The sequence below is a fragment of the Manis javanica genome, chromosome 7 (genome assembly GCF_040802235.1).
Source record: "Manis javanica isolate MJ-LG chromosome 7, MJ_LKY, whole genome shotgun sequence".
Classification (NCBI taxonomy): domain Eukaryota; kingdom Metazoa; phylum Chordata; class Mammalia; order Pholidota; family Manidae; genus Manis; species Manis javanica.
This window is the reverse complement of record NC_133162.1, coordinates 132287640-132308769: the sequence shown is the minus strand read 5'-3', so window position 1 is coordinate 132308769 and position 21130 is coordinate 132287640. Positions and strand designations below refer to the sequence as shown.

Genomic DNA, 21130 nt, shown 5'->3' with positions numbered 1-21130 from the left:
TTTCTAAATACTAAATAGTAGATTTTGGTAGAAAATAAAACCATAGATTCGGAATTTATGATGAGACCTTTAACTATTTAAAAAAATTTAATGCAGAAAGAAGAAAAATTGGCTATAGATATTTGTTATGTACTACTATATAACAATATTATCACAAGCTTAGCAACGTAGACAACACATGGTTATGAGCTCAGAGTTCTGTGGGCAGTTTACCTGACACCCCTGCTATAGGGTCCCACAAAACTACAATGAATACATCAGTCAGGGTTCTGTGCCACTGAGCTAGGTACTAAAGATACAAATATGAAAATGCTGAACACAATCATTCCTCCATAGAATTTATAATATAATGGCAAAGTTTCACTCAGGGATAGATGATTTCAATATAGTATTTTTTTAGGATATAGAAGAGTTATGATTTGGTGATGGGATATGTGGGGTAAGTTGAAGGGGCCAGTCAAGGACGACACCTGGGTTTTGACTTAAGCAACTGTGTAGCTTGGTCACCATACATGACTGTTGAATACACAGGGGTAAGAACTGTCAACAATCTGCCCGTCAGTACACTTTCCTAGAGTAAGACAATCGCATTTTATTATTATCCATGTCTGTTTTCTATTATACATTTACATATAAATAAACATGTACAAGCACTGCAAATATCTCTACTGCCAAAAGATCTTGTTTCTTCTTCTTCTTCTTAATTAGCAATGTGATTCCCCTGACAAGGCTGATTGAGCCAGGACTCGCCATAGAACCCCAGAGGAAACAATCCATAAACTAACCTGAATTAATCAGATTCCCTTTTGAGAATTTGAACTAAGATACAATGAAACCTAATAAATTGCTAGCTGAGGTAATGGTAGATCATTATTGTAAAGGTCTGTGAACTCTTAAGAGCTGAACTTCCTGGAGATTCATGTTTTCCAGTCTTGCTTAAACCTAGTTGTTCTGGTTTCTTTAAATTAAAAAAAAAATGCATTTTTACAATAAACCTCTTTATCTTGGGCTAAGTAGGCTTTTATTGCCTTCAAACATTTTTTTCCTGCCTAAAATATTCTGAAGACCATTGAAGTCTATTGAAAAATCAAAGAACAAATATTAGATTCCATCCCAGTATTATGGAAGGAATAAGTTGTTTCTACCGGAAAATCCATTTAAGTTAAAAAACAGAATTTAATCGAAATTAAAAACTGAAAATCCATCCAGATTAAGGAGCCATATTTGCTACATCTGATTTCTTCTTCTGTGTGTTGTTTGTATAGCCCAGTATTTTCATTAACAATGTAAATTCCTATGTCTTGCTTTTCCAATCATATTGCAAAAGTCTAAAGGAAGAGTTTTGAGGTCCTGTTGTGGCCCCAGAGATGCTCGAGTGGGACTTTATTAATACATGTTGGGATTTTTTTTCTTGATGTTACTATCACAGAGAAACAATTTGTCCCATTAAATGTGGAAGAAACCAAATCTTCTCTCAGAACATAAAGCAGACACTGCCATTATAATCAGGTATCACTCAAGGAGGTATGTGATCGAATTATGAACATGGCATTTTAAATTATTATGGAGAAACTGAAGAGACCAAGAATATCCATTTTTTATTTAACTTTTCCTCAGGGATTATAAAAATTAAATCACCTTCACCAAGTATGATGTATCTGTCACTTGAACTATACTGAAATTTTAGGGAATTCCCTAGAAAAGCCAGCTAATTACTGTGTGTACCATGTTTATACATCTTCAGCTAATTAAGATAATAGAATGTGAAAATTGGTTTATAAAATCATACAAGTATTGATACAAAATTCATTTTTTTTATAAAACATAATTATTACTTTATTTAGAACATATTTTAGGACACATTCTAGCTATGAGGCACTATGCTGGAAACAGGTCTTCTGTGGGAAATGTGACACAAAATCTGACTTCTAGGAGCTTACATCCACTGTAAATTTATCCATATATTTATAATAATTTTAAAATACAGACTACAAAACAATATACTTGGAAAGTGTTTTAAAAATGACTTGTGTCAAGTCACTGACCCCATTTCTTCTGCTATTTTTAAACTGGGCTATGATGTTTCAGAACAACCAAATTTCCCCCATCCTCTTAAAAATGTGTTTTCTTCTCTTATGTTAACAATTAAGAAGTCATTTGACATAAACATAGTATTTTAACATATAAATATGTTACAGAAATGTTATTATCTATTAATATCATAATTTAGAATCTGATTATTTTCTCAGTAGTGAAAATATTACTTTCACCAAGGGAAATGTTCAGGGAGAAGTTGGATGGAAAAGTGCTTTTGAAGTATATTTGACTCGATAAGACATTCTTTAGTGCGCTACTTCATCAGATAAGTTTGTTCAATTTGAGAACAACAGAGAGAACTTGGATTGGCAGATTAAAGAATTAATCCACCAGGTTAAGTTGTACTTCAAGATTATCTTTGGCATCTAAATATGATCTGAAATCAAAACATCAGTAAGTCTAAGTTGCAATGGAGCATCTGATATCAGAATTTCTCTAAGTGTCGGTTTTCTCCAGGTTACATTGCTTATTTAAAATAGTTTTCAGCTTTTCAAATATTAAAATGTAGACACTAAATACTTTAAAGTTGTTTTTCTCCCTGTTACATATATATATATATATAAAATCTTGTAGCTCATCTCCCTGGCACTTAACATCTGAAACAGACTGATTGCCTTTGTCCTTCTGAACCACTGTCTGAAGAGGGCATTGGCAATTATGATTTATGACTTCAGCTCCACCTAGTTCCTTCAATCTGAACTGTTTCCTCATCTGAAACATTCTCTTCCTCTGAAACAATTCTTCCTTAACTAGTTGAATCATTTAAATAATACATCTCATCCTGAACCCTTTCACCCAGCTTTTATAAATTCCTTCATTCATTTTCTTCAATTTTATACTAAGGAGCTTCTAATTTTAATTAAGTCTCTTCAATTCATACACAATGAGTCTTCTCCAAAAAGCTTCTTTTTAGAATGTCAGATATAAAAGCTTTTCTTAACCTGCCTTTTTATTCAGTAAAATTATTTTTATAGGACAACTAGAAATGTTTTTCAGAACATCTCCTACTAGAGTTAAAAAATGACAAATTTGAAAACTCTGGTCAAATGTCGCCTGTTCAAAATGTGTCACATGTTTTTAATTGCTGAAGCACTATATTGACCAGAAGAATGAATTATTTTTAAAGCAGCAAAGGGAATATTGAATCTATGTTAAAAAAAATTAGTTTCCTACAGCTCTAGTAAAATATAGACCCTGAAAATGACACTATCTGGAATAACTTATTAGTTTTTATTCCTTTTTATCAAATACCAGGAATTGGTATAATTTCACATCAGAAGAGCTAACATATATATAAAATAATTCTGTGAGTATAAACATGTACTGAATTCCCAGAATCACTGTTTTTGGGGTTTCTTTTTTTTCAAAACTTGCTCGCACCAACGAGCATGCTTGGTTTTGCCACCTCTCCTTCTTCCTAGGAAATAGAAAATTGATATAAATGATGTGATTTCCCTTGGGTCCCCAAATAATTTTCACTCTTACAATAATGTAGAATAATAATGTGATAATTTATACAAGCACCTTGTGATTCTTTCCCAAACCATAAATCATAAAGAAACATACTCCAATTAATACTGAAGTCACAGGCAGCATTTAGATACATACTCTGCCAGTTTTGTTTGCAGTTTAGTTGCTTGAAAATGCCTGCCATCAAGCCTAAGACTTCAGGCTTAAAACCAAGATAGAGAAAGACAAAGGTCACATTTGTCAGTCTGTCTCATGTGCTTATTAGCCCGTGTGGTCTCTTTATATAGTTGACATTTCTAACTTAATTAGTTGAATCATCTAAACCACAGCTGCTATCCTGATCACCTTTATAAATTAATTCGCTTTCTGTTAGGTATTCATTTGGCTCATTAATATTCCCTGCACTCTGATTTCTGCTGTTTGTTCCTCTACCTTAATCCAGCGCCAGCCTTTCTCTTCCTCTAACATGCGCTCTCCCTTCCCCTCTCAGGTCGTAATTATGAAGACATGTGCAGTTCCCCCCAGTCCAGAGACTGTTGGTAGAGTTTTTCAGGCATTGTGTTGGGGATCATGAATTAATCTGGTAATAATTCTAGTTACTCTGTTCACTGGTTATTTCATAATTTACAAAATGAGTGAAGTAGGCAAGATCATATTGAAAAACTGGTGAAGTGTTAGGGCAAATTCCATCCATAGACACATGATAGTTTGTGTGTTTTACATATTTTTTTCTGAATTCTAATTTTCATTCCTCAACATAAGGAATATTTTTCTCCAGGTTACTATAAGATCCAACCTGCTTTATGTTTTTACATCAAGTTCAGTTCACACATTTACAACCTGCCTGGTTCCTGTAAGCATCTAAGTTTGCAACTCTGAGCTAGAAGAGGTCGAAGGTTCCTTAGAGCTTTAGGAAAGTAATAAACTGAAGGATATTTTTTACAGCACATTCAATTCTATTACTGATTCGTTATTAAACATTAGACCATGAAACAGAGATATTAGGATATTAAATGTAGACAAACAATGTAAGTCCCATTAGCCTACAGGGGAAACAATGAATGATCTCATTTCATTTGTAGAAAGTTGAATAGCAGGAACTCTGCAAATAAAATTAAGGGCTATGCCTCATTGAATGAGCTCAGAGCTCTCCAAGGGGTGATGTGAGTTCTAATACACAACAAATAGCAGGCAATGTCTTTAATTTGGCTGTAATTTTGAAATGGTTAGTTGGCAAAAGATATTGAGAGGAAGGATGTAAATGATCTAACCCTGCAGGAAGCTGAGAAATGTCCATTTCCATGAAGCTTTCACAGTTTTAAACTGAAATAACAAAAATTCTAGTTTTTTATTTTTACTGTCCATTGATTGAATAATTTTCACTTTGACCACTTAGTCCCACATCCCCTCTGAAGAAGCTGGATCTAAATTTTGGTGAGATCCTTTATCAGCCCTTTCCTCTCAACAGGTTCAATTATGATTATCTTATAACTAATTTAATTATCACCTGACATTTTCTGCTCTATCATCACTTTGGAACATTTGCTAATTTCTGTGAATCATACATTCTGGGAAAGTATCTGCCACTTTCACTAAGTTTACTTTGAAAATCTATTTTTAAATGTTTGCAGGTGATAGGATGGCTGTTATGTAAAGGTTGTAAATGAAGAAAGTGAAGGTAGCTCATGGCTCTGCAGGTGAAAACTATCATATATTGTACACAACCTTCAGCATAATTACTCTCTGTCTTACACAACCAGTATGGATAGCAGATGTTTAAACAATTTTATTTTGTATAGACTTTATGCAAAAATCACTGAAAAGTTTCTTCAAATATTGTTAGTCTATAATTTAAGCCATGGCAACCACCTCAACCCTACAGCAGCAGAGGTTTTCTCATTTCTCTTTCTGCTTTTATAAATTAGTCAAGAAATAACCTTGTTAGATTGGTCAGATCTACTCTGCCTTGTCAGAGCTGGTGTACTGGATGGAACACCAAGAAAGGACACAGAAGATCTGATTTTGAATCTTGACTCTGATATATGATAACTTAACATTTTCTTAAGTCTGTTAACCTCAGTGACTGCCCAATTTCACATCATGTCAAGGGAGATAAAAGTACCTACTCCATAAAGTTGTTACGAGCACTAAGTAAAACAACAGATGTGAAAGAAATACATAAATGGCCAATCACTGTGTTAGGTATTGATACTCATAGTTCTGCCAAAAATTAAATTGAGATGTAGCAAATGTTTAAATAGCAACTGACTCTCTGAATTGGGCTCATTCATATTGGCCCACATGCCCTAATTAATAATAATGAGGCAATAAATAAAATTACTCTGCCAGATTCAAATAACTACAAGACAACTTGTCCAGACAGGCTGGTGGTAGGACCATTTAAGCTCTTCTAGTTACCTCATTGTGTCCAACTTCCAAAGAAAGGGCTAGTGGTCCACAAGCTCACTTTTAAAACAAGTGGAAGGTAACAGTATTCTGACAAAGCTTTTCTGTACATAATTTTAAGGTAGGCTTTAAGAAAAGGTTTATAAATAACTTGACAACAAAGTAAAATGATGTAAATCATTCAGCTCTTCTAAAAATCCCTAACAGCATCATGGTATTAGTAAAAATATAATTCATATGCAATGAACTGCACAGATCTAAAGTGTGAACTTTAGTGAGATCTATAAATGCTTATAACCACGTAACCCACATCTTATAAAAATAGAGATTATCAGTTCCATTACTTCAGAAGGTTCCCCATGCTTCTTCCGGTAAACATCCACTCATGCAACCACTGTGGTTATTCTTATTATATTTTATGATTTTACTTATTTGAACTTCATAAAATTGGTATCATAAAATTGGTATCTATATGATTTATACAATATTTATTTTTTGGTGATTCAGCAATGGAGTTTTTATAAACCTGTTATTTACATATTTTCATTCATCATTGAATATTATCCTATTGATTGAATCTATCAAAATTTATTTATTTTACTTTCACATTAATTGGACATTTGTGCTGTTTTCATTTTTGGGACAATAAAAAGCGGCTTTTAATGCTGGTATTGCTGGGTAATAGGATAAATACACATTTCATTTTTAAAGAACACATATTTAATTTTAAAGAAAAGTGCCAACATATTATTCAAAATAGTTGCACCATTTTACACCTCCACCAGTGATGTTTCAGATCCTCTTCATCCTCCTCAAAATCAAATATAGCCTTAGCCAATTTTGGTCATTTTATTAGCACATGTGGTATTATCTCATTTTGATTCTAATTTGCAGTTTACTGATTACTAATAGTTTTGAACACATTTTTATACGATTACGTAGCCATTCATACACCTTCTTTTCTGCAACTTTGTTCATTTGCCCATTTTTAAAGTTGATTTGTTTGCCTTTTTATTATTGGTTTGTAGAAATTATGTATATATTATAAATACAAGGCCTTTGTCAAAAACATGTAATAAGAATATTTTCTCCCAGCCTGTACTGCTTATACATTCTCTTAATGATGTGTTTAATAAGATGACTATTTGGTTTTGATGGAATCCTATTTATCATATTTCATTTTTCAGGTGGTACTTTTTATGTTCCCTCTGAAAAAGTCTTGCCTATTTCAAGTCCTAAAGATATATTATCTGGTATATTTTTTTAAATAAATGCTACAGTTGCAATGTTTACCTTTAGCTCTATGATCCATTTCAAATTAATTTGCTGTGGAGGTAGAGTGGAGATTTCATTTGTTTCCTTGTTTATACAGGTTATCCAGCCTTATTTGTTGAAAAGACTATACTTCCCTATCAAATTGTCTTTGTTGAAAGACATCCACATATGAGTCTGTTTCCAGATCCTCTTTTCCCTTCACTGACCTACTTGCTTATATTTTTGCCCAAGCCACATTAAGTAGGAGCTTTATACTAAGTTTGCAATCAGGCAGTGTGAATTCTCCATAAAGTTTTTTCATTATTCTTTTGATTGCTCTCAGACCTTGCTTAGCATGTCAATTTAAGATAAATTTGCCCGACTCTACCAAAAATAATCAAGGGACCATTGAAACTATAGACTAATGAGGGGATCTACATCTTAATATTAATTCCTAAAACTTCATGAACACAACATAAAGATAGTGCCATTTATTTTCTCTTTAGTTTCTCTCAACAATGTTTTTCTAAGTTTAGAGGTATTGCAACTCTTCTGTTAACTTTATAAAACAAATAGTTATTTGTTGATGCTGTTATAAAATGGAATATGTTTTCCCCTTAATTTCATTATCTGATTATTTGCTTGTAGTATGTAGGGTCACAATATACTTTTTATACTGTTAGTTTTCTGTTGCTGTGTAACAAATTACTACAGACTTGGAGGTTTAAAATGCCATCTATCTGTTCTCTCTCAGTTCTGTTGATAGGACGCCCAGGCATGGCATAGCTGATGCCTCTTTTCAGGGTCTTCTAAGGTTGAAATCAAGGTGCTATGTATAAGTTCTTGTCTGGATTCTCAAGAGAAGAATTTGTTTCAAGTTCATTTAGGTCATTGGCATAATTCAGTTTCTTGCTGGCTCTTAGCCAAACATGGTTTCAATTCTTAGAGGATGTCCACATTCCTTGCCACGTGGCCCTATCCTTTTTCAAAATGGAAAATCTCCCTCATGTCAAATTACTCTTATGCTTTGAATCTCTCCCACCAGCAAGAGACCTGTCCCATTCAGGAGCTCACCAGATCCACTAAGATAATCTATCTTAAGCACAACTAATTTGGGACCTTAATCACATCTGCAAAATGTCTTCTCAGCAGCACTGAGATGAGGGTTTCATTTAATGATGGAGAGAAAAGTTTGTACACACCAATGGGTGGGAATTTGGGGATCATCTTAGAATTCTACCTACTACATAAACTGACCTTGTATTTAGCAATGTCACTATATACACTTTTTGGTTCTAATTGGATTTATTAGAATTCTCTATGTAGATAATCAAATAGTGGTAATTCTATTTCTTATGAATTTTTATATCCCTTATTTCTTTTTTTTTGTTTTTTACTGGTCAGGACAACTGTTCATTGTTAATAAAAGTGGAGAAAACAAGATATCCTTGCTTTATCTATTCAGAATTTCTAAGTGTTTTTATCACAAATGGATGTAGCATATGATCAAATTCTTTTTGAATAAGTTTATAATTATATATTCAATTTCCTTAATAGCTGTAGTCAGATTTTCTATTTCTTATTTTATTCTTTCTAGCTGTGATCAAAAAAATATTCTGTAATATTTCTCTTTTTTTTAATGGGTTGAGACTTATTTTAAAGCCTACTACATGTTCTATACTGGTGACTAAGTGCCTTTAAAAGAATGTCTATTCCTTTCTATAGGATTTTTATTTTTGGTCATAATGTTATATAAATAGCAAACAGATTAAGTAGGCTAATGTAGCTGATAATGTCACTGAAATTTTCTGTATACTTACTGATGTTTTGTCTAGTCAGTCTACCAATTATTAAAGGGGCATATATCCAACTATTATTATGAATTTTTATATTTCCACCTTTAAATTTGTCAGTTTTTTGCCTAACATCTTGAATATTGTTTATTTATATATATAAACATTTATGATTGTATTGTCTTTCTGATTAATATTTTATCATCAAATAACCTTCTTTATCATTGGGAATACAATTTGTTTCCTAAAATCTACTTTATTTGATATTAACATGGCCTAACTCTTATTTTCTTTGCAAAATAAGTGTATCTCTTTTCCTACTTTTATTTTAACCTCTCTAAATCCTTAAATTTAAAGTGCATTTTATGTAGATAGCATACATTTAGGTCTTGCTTTTTATATTTTCTCTATATATCTCTATAACCATCCCACATCTCCATTTTTTGTTTCATATATTTTGTATCCACATAAGCAATCCAATGTTATAATTTCTACATTAAATAACAGCACACCATTTTAGTATTTTTTTCTGAAAATTGCTACTTCTGTTCTGCTTATTATTTTGACCATTAAACATAATTTTAAAATAAATTTGTTTCTCTTTTTAAAAAATCTACATGGATTTCATTTTTCAAAAAAAATGTTTTTGTTTTTTCTCTTAGTCACCAGGATAGTCTCTATTTCTCATAGCTTTTTAATCAAGATATGAAAGGAACCCAAAAAGTCTGGCTATATTTAGAAATAGGGAAAAGCACAAAAAGTAATATTAATTGAGGATCCATATGTGTGGCAAAGGAAGTCAAGAAAATTTGAAAGTGTTCAATAAAATTAAAAAAAAAACAGCCTGGGTAGGCACACCTTAGAATCCATGAAAAAATGTTGTAATTAAAAACTGTAAATATCTTTTTAAAAGCACAGGATCTAGACACTGGATTATCTGCTTTTCTAGTTAGTAATTATAATATATATATATATATATATATATAACTTCATGTAACCCCATATATTATGCTGAAAGATGTGAATAACAATTCTATCCACCTGTAAAAAACATATTTCCCTAGTCCTCACAACACTACCAATTTTATTTTAAGCAAATACTATTTGTTCTAGTTGACTACATTGAACCAGTGTTTATTTATTATTAGAAGAATTATAATAAGTCTTTCTAATCTAAAAGATAGTCTTGGGTATACTTTTAAGCATAAAAGCTGGTTTCAGGGAAAATAGTTTTCCTATAAATTGAGAATCTTACAGGGGTGTGATTGCTGAAACAGCAACAACCACAGAACTCTTGAGGCCGTCTTCTCCACTGAGGAAAGGCATAAATAAATTCCTTTAATGGAATTCCTTAAGTGAAGACAGGATCTTATTGCTGCTCTCACAGGTACTCAGAACAGCCCTGGAATTATGTGCTCTCTGCCCCCATTAGGGTAACAATGGCTCCATATTTGTACGTGGGTAACACTTGACTGATACCTCATGAATAAATATATAAATATATAAACATATATTTATTTTAGGACTAACCAGGTCTTCACGTTCAACAGTTCAACCAAGTTTCTACTTATTACTATTCAATACTTCACTTACTACTGCCAAAGTTGTACAAGATTCCATTTTAGAACCCTTTCCTACAGTCAGAAAAGCAGAAGCCACTCCCCACGGGCAGGCACACCCATAGATACACACATATACATGTACTCATATATACACACAAGTGTTGTATCTCTATTCTAATCATTCTGAAAAGTATAAACTACAACCACCTAGAAATATTTATTGCTATGAAATTTAGAGGAATTACAGTAACATCCAATATTTAAAATCTAAATGTATCTCTGATCACAAGAGAATAGTTATATTTTTGGTGCATAAGGAGACGGTCAAGAATTAGTACTGGTTAGCAACTTACAGGCTTTTTTTTTTTCTATCATCACACCATTTAAATAAGTATTATTTTTTATGTTTCATAAACAAAGAAATTTAAGTGTAGAGTATATAGGTAACATAACCAAAATCACAAAGCAAGTAAGTATCAAATTCATAAAATAGTATTTTAAATATGATTTGATGAGGTAATGGTTTTGAAATCACATTCTGTGAGGCATAGGCTTTTCTAACTACATCACCCGCATAGCCCAGGTTAGGATCCCTTATTATTTGCCCTTTTATAACTGTAAGTCAATGGCTCACTACAATTGTAGTCAAATAATTACTTTTTATTGTCTCTCTTTCTTGCTGAATTATATATTTCATGAGAGAATTTTGTACATCTTGTGTTTGCTGCATTTCAGCTTGTAGAACAGTGCATGGCATATGGTAAGTCCTCAGTATATCTGTTAGAGAAATAATTGGATGATTATGCAGTCAGTCTCTAATAAGTAGGAAGCCTTCCCAGGATGTATCACCATTTTCAGTTTGGACAATGCTAGGTTACAATTGTGTAAATTGAACCTTGCATAAAAGAATGTGTGTGATCACAATAAATCTTCAGTTTATGATTGTATTGTTTAGTTTTTGCTAACATTTCAGTTAAAGTTCTTGGAAAATGATGACAGTTGTTATTTACTGCTTAGCACTTGTAGAACAGAGATGAATGCCTCTAATCAGTACATTATCATAGGAAATAGTTTTGTTATGTCTTTCAAGCATGAGTAGCCAAATGGGATGTGCCATTATGATAATATATATAATGATTACATTCAAGATTAGGTTTATGCCTATGGTGTGCCTGAAATTCTGCTCAATATATCTCATTTAATCCTCACAACAAATATAATACTATTATGGTATGTTCTATTATTTTTTCAGATAAAGATGCTAAAACCTAGAGAGGATATTAACATGATGGTGACTGGCAGCTGTTCTTTAAATCCAGGCAGCCTGCCCCTAGAGAGGGTTCTTCATTATACTCCACTATGTCATTATTAATGCTAACATGAAGCTCCATGTGTTTTATTCTGCAAATTATTTCTCACAGATAATGTCAATAGAAACAGACTGTTTCAGAGAAGAGAATTTATAAAAAATAATAAAGTAAGAAGATTAAAATTTTCTCTTCATCTTACTCATTCTGATGTATTCTGGCTTTTTCCAAAAAGGCAATGCAAATTATTGCCATGGATAACCTAAACATTTTCTGTTGCTTAACCTCTAAAAGATCAGACAGTAGGCATCTTAGCGATACATAATAAGGAATTATAGTGAGAAATGTTCCTGCAGAAACAAACCTACTTGATGAAATGTATCTTCCATTTGAGTGTCCCATTGAGCGGTAGATTCACTTTCTCCACAGAGCTCTAAACTGAGCAGCATCACGATGGGCTGAGGAATTCAGTGCGGCAGCAGACGACAGGCATCTCTTTCTCTCACCTCACAGAGAGTCATAGGGTCGAGCAACACACACCAATGACAGTTGAGAGGCAGTACAAGAAAACTCTCCAACCTAACTCTCCAGTGCTGAGAAACAAAGAAGATGATTTTTTCCTCTGTGGTCTGCCACCCCTACTTGCTGAAGCCAGAACTGGGAAAACACTGATAGACAACACTTTTTTGAACCATAAGTATCTCAGGGAGTGGCATTATGGTCTGGGAAGAGAAGGGTGTATAGGGAAGTGCAAGACTAGGCAGGGAAAGCAGAGGACAGTGTAAGGTTCTCTGAATCTTTTTATATCTTTCCTGAGATATCACTGACATACAGTAAGCTGCACATAAAGTAGACAGTTTGATCAGTTTTGACACACACATACACACATGCTCAGAAAACCATCAGAACAGTGTAACTAATGAACATACCCATCACCACCAAAGGGCCTTCATCTCTGTAAGTCCTCTTTATTTCATCTGCTATCTTTTACTCCACACAATTATTCTGAGATTCATCTGATAGTGCATTTCTTTTGTTGCTAAATAGTATTCCAATGTATGAGTTTTCCACAATTTGTTTACCCACTGATGGTCTCCAGCATGAGGTATTAGAAATGAAACTGCTATGAACGTACACGTTGAGGTCTTCGTAGGTCATATGCTTTCCTTTCTCTTGGGTTCATATCTAGAAGTGGAATGGCTTAGTCATGGGGTGTATATTTCACTTTTTAAAAATTAATAGATTAAAAAAAATTAATAGATTTTCTGGAACAGTTTTAAATTACAGAACAAAACCAGTGAAACATACAGAGTTCCCCACACACCCCCTGTACCCCTCCACCTCCCCCTATTTTTAACATCTTCTATTGGCATAGTACATTCATTAAAATTGATGAGTCAACGCTGGCTTATTACTATTAACTGAAGCTCATGGTCACTCCTTGTATTGTCTGTTACATGGGGTTTGACAAATGTTTGATGATGTGTATATCCACCATTACAGCATCACATAGAGTAATAGCTTCCATGCCTTAAAAAAACCCTCTGTGCTCCCCCTGTTCATTTCTTTTGAATTCATTCTTAAAAAGAAAAGTTGACAAGTAGAGAAACATTGCAGACGAAAAAGACACAATTTTCTCTCTGAGGGAGAAACAAGAGGTGAGCGGGAAGGTGAACAGTGGGTGGGAAGGAGGAGCCGGAGTAGGTCCGGTCACCACCCCACACAGAGAGAGCCCCAAATTGCAAAGGAATGCCGTTTTTCTTTGTCATAAGAGAATATGGAAAATTGAGGGTTAAACTACTGAGCATTATGCACACTACGCTGACGAGGCAAGAGTCAAGCACAGAATTGGCTGCTTCTCTTGGGAGCGACCCTATCAGGCAAACTGGGACATAGGGATACTTTTTAAATGAACAATTGACACTTTAAAATCCTAGTTTCACCAGGATGCACTGTTGGAATATAAAAAAAAATTGTTCTTCAACGGATTGTTCTAGAATGAAGAGCAGCAAAGCCTGCATTTTACTCCCTTGAATTCTAACCTAGGCCATTTTCAAAAACCAGAATACGGAACTAGGCAGAATCAGATTTGAGTGCATGAGTCATGGCTTCCTGGGGTGTTCTGAGAGGAGCTGGAACAACGTCTGTTCCCCAAACTGTCTTTTCCTTTGGCTTGTCACACCACTCTCATACAATCTAAAATGGAAATGCTTTGATTTGCAGATTTTGGAGTTGGGTAGGAGCCTCTTTGTGTGCATGTTAGTATCCCTCAGTTTGTTCCATTGTCCCTCTGCTGAGGACGGGGATGGACATGAGGACTGGAGAGGAAGGAAGACACCATGGAACAACGTGATCACTGAAAAATGTCCGAGAGGATCAGGTCGGCAGGCAAAAGCTTTAGGGCCATCAGAGAGCGGTATGAGTCCATCAGGCACCCAGGAGTCAGACAAACAGGACCCCAGCAGTGGAAGAAGAGAGCCAGAGGGGAGAGGAGAAAGCAGGGAACCACACGCTGGGTCTGTCCGAGCATCACGGAGGTCCCGCCCCAGGCGTCTGCCTCACGCTAGGCTCACTTTCAATCTTCCAAGAAGAAAGACAAAAGAAGGTAGGATGGGTGCATTTGTCACTCTTCCAAGGCATCCCTGCTCCTTATAATTCACCTCTGTTTTCTACCCATCACTTTCCTCCCAAATGTATCACATATGTCTAGAAAAGTGGGAAAAAGCACCAGGAACTGATGGAGTGGGGTGTAATTAAATGGCATTTGTAGTGGATACTGACGAGGCCTCGCCCAGTCCCCTCAGATTTTTCAGGCTGACTGATAATTGTCAGCATCTACATCAGTGCTGGAGGGTTTTTACTTTTTCTTCTTCTTCCTGAAACTGCAAATGTCAAGGAATCAACGCTCCTCTCCCTTCTGCATAGCTCTCCTCAACCAGCGCCTCCCAGGCTTCTTGGACGGGATAATTATGAGGCCAGTGTTTTGCACATTTCTCAGGATTTCCCCGTGGGATTAAGCTCTGGTGGCCCACTATGGTAAGTGGCTCAATATACTACCTTTATTGATAGTTTTGCCTTCCCAGTACCACTCCCTTACCTCCCTACCAGTAACGTGCATTTTCCAGAAAGATTATTCAAATCCATGTCTCCAATTCTGTCCCTGGGACAGATGCCAGATAGTAAACAAAGAATAAATTGTATTACTAACAGCAGAGGGATAATAATGGGTAATATATTTTTTCTTTGTACAATCTATTTATTAGGGGTACCTTCTTCCAGAAACATGGAACCTAGGCTTTAGTTAGATTCATTAGATATTTAAGGAGTAGCTATTACATAGCAGACATTTTACTAGGTGCATCAGCATGTTTTCTTCTTATAGCCTAATTACAGTCTAATTTATTTAACACTATGCTTTTCATCCATTCTATTTATAACCTGTTTCTCTAGGTTTCAATCGTCATCAGATAAATCACAACATCATAATAACAGCCAATGGGATATTTCTGTTATGCCCAGATTACTGGATATACTTCCAAATCATCCTTTTGAAAATCCATATACCAAAGCAAAAATATGGTGGGAGGAGGTGTCATGATAAAGGAGTCCTGGTCTTTATCATGTAACATCTGCCATTTTTCCTCTACCCTAGTTTTGCTTTCTGAAACATTTGCTTGGAACATCTCTTGTCCAGTTATTAATGGCTGTGAAGCCAGTTGAAGGTGCTTATTTTTGCTACCATTGTCAATTAATAATGCTTTGACTGAAAGTAACAGAATGCTTGGTTCATAGTGGCTGCAAAAATAAAGATACTGTATTATCTCAAATGACAAAAAGTTTGGAAGTCAATGACTTCAGAATTGATGTAGTAGCTCAGTGCTGAATCTTCAAGTGCCCATTTTGTTTCTTTGCTTATATATTTTTTGCTCTGCTCAACTCAATGTGTTGAAATGTTGCTCTTCATGGTTACAACATGACTGCTAGAGCATCTTATGTTACAACATTCCATGTGGTAAGGAAAGGAAAGACACACTCATACAAAAAGGGACTTCTTGTTTTATTAGACAGAAAAATCTTTTGCAGAAATTCAACCAGAGTTCTCTTTATATCACATGGACCAGAACTGGATAACACAGCCACATTAGATTACCTGCTAACAAAGAATATTGATCAATTTAGACCAATCATGACTTATCTGCTCTGCTTGGACATAGCTCCAGTATGAAGGAGACAGGCATTCTGCTAAAACGTCTAGTGGAGGGATGGCTGCTAGATGTAATGAACGGCGTCTGCTGTGCTGCAGTGCCTATTGATATCCACCAAGGTGCTCTGCAGCAACCCTCCCCCGTGACCACGGTTCATGAGAATCCCCTCTGTTCATTTCCTTAAGCCACTTTATTGATATATGATTGATCTACAATATGCTATACATATTTAATGTATACAGTTTGATGAGTTTGGAGATAAGGATACCCCCATGAAACCATCAATACAACCTATTCCATAAACATATGCATTACATCCGATAGCTTCCTTGTCATTATTATTATTGTTTTTGTTATTTTGTGATAAGAACATATAGAATAATGTTTACCCTCTTAGCAAATTTTTAAGTATCCAATGCAGTATTATTAACTATAGGCTCTATGCTTACAGTAGACCTCTAGGACTTATCCATCTTGCATGACTAAACTTTTGTGCTCTAATACCTCCCACTACACCCTTCCCTCCAGCCTCTGAAAATCCCTACAACAAACTAAAAATATGGGGGTAAGGGGTGTAGAGTAAAGAGGCGTTTACCGGCCCAGCCCCTGGCAACCACCATTCTACACTCCGCTTCTGTAAGTTTGGCTGTTTCAGGTTTCTCTTGTACGTGGTATCACATATATTTATCCTTTATTTTTGGATTGCTCCTTTTATGTATTCTAAAGCTGTGCATTCTATGTTGTTAATATTTTACAGATTTCTTTTGAAAACTTCAAAAAAAGTGCAAGGTCTTCTTATATTAGTTTACTTCTGTCCTAGATTCATTATAATTGAATAGATAAGAATGAAAATTACATGACCTTTTAAAAATTATCTGCAAGGTGGTTAAAGGTCTATAAAATAAAGTATAATGACATCTTCCAGACTGACATGATTATTAATTCTAGAAATCTTTTCCAGTGGCCCATCTTTTGCCTCCCAACAGTTGATCTCGTCTGCAGAGTTTTCTTATTACACACTGTCTTCCTTGACAATTTCATTTACTCCTAGGACATCAGAGCCAGCTATTTGCTGATAACTACCAAAAATTTATCTCCAGCCTAGATGTCTCCTTTGAGTATTAACTGCTTATAAGACATTTTTACTTAAAATTACTTGTCCTATAGGTACCTCAATCCCAGATCCAAAACTGAACATATCATCTTCTCTCCATTATTGTTATCTCTATTTCAGGGCATTCAACCATGAGCCACCCTGTCTTTCATGTCAAGAATCTAATAAATGTATTTGATTCCTTCCTTTCCTTAACCTCCCACTTTTAACCAATCAATATTAGTCAAATATCAATATTAACTCCTAATTAGGTATTGTTCTGTCCAACTACCTCCAAAACTCTTTACCCTAGTTAAAATCACTTTCTCCTTTCACTTTGAAAATGTTGTATCATCTTAAGAATGCTATGTTATGATCTAATTTCATATGTGCCAACCTATACTCCATATTTGCCCAGGGATTTTTCTAAGACATTCTTTTATCCTGCTTGCTTAAAATGATCAATTCTTCCCATTACTCACAAGATAAATCCCCAACTTGTGGTATGCTAAGTCCTTTATTACCTGGCCCCTGACAACACCTCAGTATTATTTCACTTCACACCCCACCCTGATTCTAATTTCCAGAAATACTAAAGTACTCAAGATTTTATGAATTGTCAATTACTTTGTTTTCCTTTTGCAGGTGTTCCTGCAAAATGAAATTCTGCAGTATTTTGCCTTTTTTTCTAACTCCCCATTCCCATATAATGTCTACCACAAGACCTCTAATGAGACTTCCTCTCATCTACTTAAAACTTCACGTCTCCTCATTGCCATAACTAATCAGGACATCTCTCTATTACAGACCTCGGTTATCTGAGTTCTCCTTCCTTTTCACCTACATACATCTTGGGGCAAGGGTCAATGTGTTATTTACACTGAGTTGCTTAGGGCACCATACAAGGTCTAACAGAAGTAGGACCTCAATAAAATAGTTGTTGGATGGAGAGATAAGGATGGCTTCTATCTTTTTCCACCCACCTTCTGTTTCCTGGTTCCTTTCCAAATCATTAAAGATAAATTCCTATCCCTTCCCAGTTACATATGCTCAGATTATCATGCTTATGCCAAACAGGTTTTGGAGAAAATTACCTTGAAAACAAATCTGTAATCTATTTAAGAAAAAAAAAAGAGGGCTCGGAAGAAAAAAATGAAAGGATAAAGTGGAAAACGGAACATTTCCCTGGTCCTCTCATGTCTTGTTTCTTACATGGCTATGAAGAATTGAGCTCATATAAAGAGAAAGGACACAATGCTTTCTCCACCTCAGATTCATTACCCTGCTTTGTGCTTTTTCTTGTCTAGAATCAAATTCATTTCACATATATATATGGTCCCTTGAGATTCTCCTTTCACCTTACCCCACTTCTCTGGGTACTTCACCCCTGTCTCTAAACCTTTTATATTTTTTCCAAATTCCCACATATGAAGGTTGACATTTTCCTGTGCAGTTTTCACTCATACTACTTTACTTTACATTAGATATATTTCCCAGGAAATGGAAGTTATAAATATGGGTTCATAAGCTTGATTCCAAAATGATAATTCTTTGTGGAAATAACACCAGTGAACCCTCTAACTCCCTGAATTGTATTACTACATGAATGTACAATAAACTGGGGAAAAAAAAGTAGCTCCAAAGGTATTTACCAAATGGTTCCAGTCTGTGAACCTCCAGATCATTCCGGAAATGATTATAGCATTGGAATTTGGTAGGCATGGTCGGTGCCGATGCCGAGGGAATGGAGTTTCTGAGGACGCCGAGACCAGCCAAATCTCTTTTTCTAGAAAGGACTAACGCGACTCAACTGTGCCCCTTTGGATTCCAGCTGGGAAGGGAAACATCTCATAGGAGTTTTGGAGATTGAAAGTCAGAAGCACATCTAGAAGAGAGCTAAACAGTGAGCACTTTTTACTAATTAAAGAGAGAATTCAAACTTGGTGCCAAAATTTAAGGTTTCAAAAGCAGTTGAAAAGAATCAGGATACAAAGTGGAGAAATTAAAATCAAGAGGGACAAGAACAAGAATAATTGGTGTCAAGTTGTCCCAATTTAGGATAACTGCCTATAAATAAATTTGGTGCCTACAGTTGCCTTGAGTATGTAGTTGTGATACTGTATGTGGATAAAACATTCATATTTAAAAGCAAGAGATAAGATAAATAGAGATTTGTATTCCCTTCATTTTTCGTCATTCTTCAGGACTGCTCCTTTGTTAGCAAATAGTACAAAAATATGGCCAGGCCTGGAAATAAAAGCCTGTGATTAACAATAATAAAATACAGATGCCTTACCTCCCAGGCCCTTTAGAGTGAATTTTTTAACATTCTGAGATACAAAATGCCAAGAACTTAACCTGACAGAACAGTAGTTCTACCAAGCTCTTTATTTAGTTACTATTCCAAATGACCTCAGCCCAATGATGTCATCCTGGTCCCACATTTAAAAAGTTTAAATCCTTTCAGGATATTCAGGAACCTTCCATGAGGTGTTAGAAAGTTTTCTTGTGGCCTCTACATAGACAGACTCCGAGCATTGACACATAAGCGCTGAAGACTTTATATAAAGAGTGTCATCTCATCTGGTGTGTGGAGCCAAAAACACATGGAGACTTTAGGAAAAGTGATATCAAGTAGGATTATATTTACTATAAAAACATAATTTGGGGGCTTGGCAAATATTAAATAATATAGGTTTTTAAAACAAGTTAAATACTTCAAATTTGTGAAGAAATGAATTTTATATAATCTGTGGGCTACTTTATGTACTATTTTGATAATGGGACAAAGGGGAGTTGTTGGATAATAAAACTAAGGATGTATGTTAAGATTAGAATGAACCAATATCATTTGCCAAGAAGAGAATTAAGCATGATTTCACAGGGTTTGTAAAAGAGCTTTGCCATCAGCAATCAAAGGTCTACTATGGCAGGAAATTGATATTTATGTGGCTGTGACAGCTGCTGTAGAAGAGTCAATTTATGCAGTTTTCTTTAAGGAAAAAAAAGATTAAAAACAGGTTTTAAAAAAGCTTCAGTCTGAAAGATAATCAATTCATCCCACACAATAATTTGCAATTGGACACATCCTGGACTAAGTGTTACAGTCTCAGACCTGCCACTAACAGGCTGTGCATGTTGAGGAAGTCTCTTGGCTACTCTGTTTCTCAGCATTGACATTTGTAAAAGGAGGAGGTTGCATTACATGACTGTTGCATTTCCTTCTTGTTCTACCATTCAGTGAAATGCTCAAGGATCTAATAAGAAACTACTGTATATTTCAAACTGACTCTAATGTACTTATAAACCAACTAAGCCATGGATTATATAACAGAAACCACATTCTATCACCATACTTCTTCAGCCTCATGCTTGAGAATGCATATATTTTAAGCTAACATCTTAAAATGTAATATCTTGAATGTAACAGGAACTATATTGTATTCAGCGGTGAACGTGGGCTGCATATTGGTTGAAAGAGTCATCTTATTTTATTTGGAGAAAATTTGACAGGGTCATCAAAGAAATCTATTAAAAAGTCAAAAAAGGCTGAGTACATTATTACTCTAAAGATGGCCTAAAATATGACCACAATGATACTATTTCTAATAAAATGTTTATTTATGTCCTAAAACATTTCTGAGAGTATACATTCCAAAGAGTTTCCTTTGGGGATAGAGGGAAGGAAAGGAAATATGGGTGATTTTCATTTTTTCACATATCTTAACTGTGCGAATTTTTTAAAACAGTAGGCAGAAAAAGCATTAGTATTCAGGCAGAGAAAGACAAATACCGTATTATTTCACTTATTTGTGGAATATAAAAACAAAGCAAAGCAGAAGGAACAAAACAGCATTAGACATAGATGCTGAGAAGTGACCAGGGGTTACCAAGGGGGAGGAGTGTTGGGGGGGGCCCAGGAGGAGGGGGAACTGCTAAGCCA

The 21130-nt window shown here is 34.9% G+C and overlaps 1 protein-coding gene and 1 long non-coding RNA gene across 3 annotated transcripts in view; one reads left to right on the top strand and one right to left on the bottom strand.

The window, feature by feature from the left end:
• Positions 1–21130, bottom strand: part of LOC118967930 (uncharacterized) — a 289452-nt gene that overhangs the window by 29800 nt on the left and 238522 nt on the right. The window lies entirely within an intron of this gene.
• Positions 1–21130, top strand: part of LOC108384220 (uncharacterized) — a 59313-nt gene that overhangs the window by 32993 nt on the left and 5190 nt on the right. Inside the window, exons 3-4 of one of the 2 annotated variants that reach the window (XR_012133423.1) lie at positions 14815–14925; positions 17833–18087. This is a non-coding gene — a long non-coding RNA (uncharacterized lncRNA). Of the gene's footprint in view, positions 1–14814; positions 14926–17832; positions 18088–21130 lie in introns of those variants that run through there. The other variant, XR_012133422.1, reaches the window with a different exon arrangement.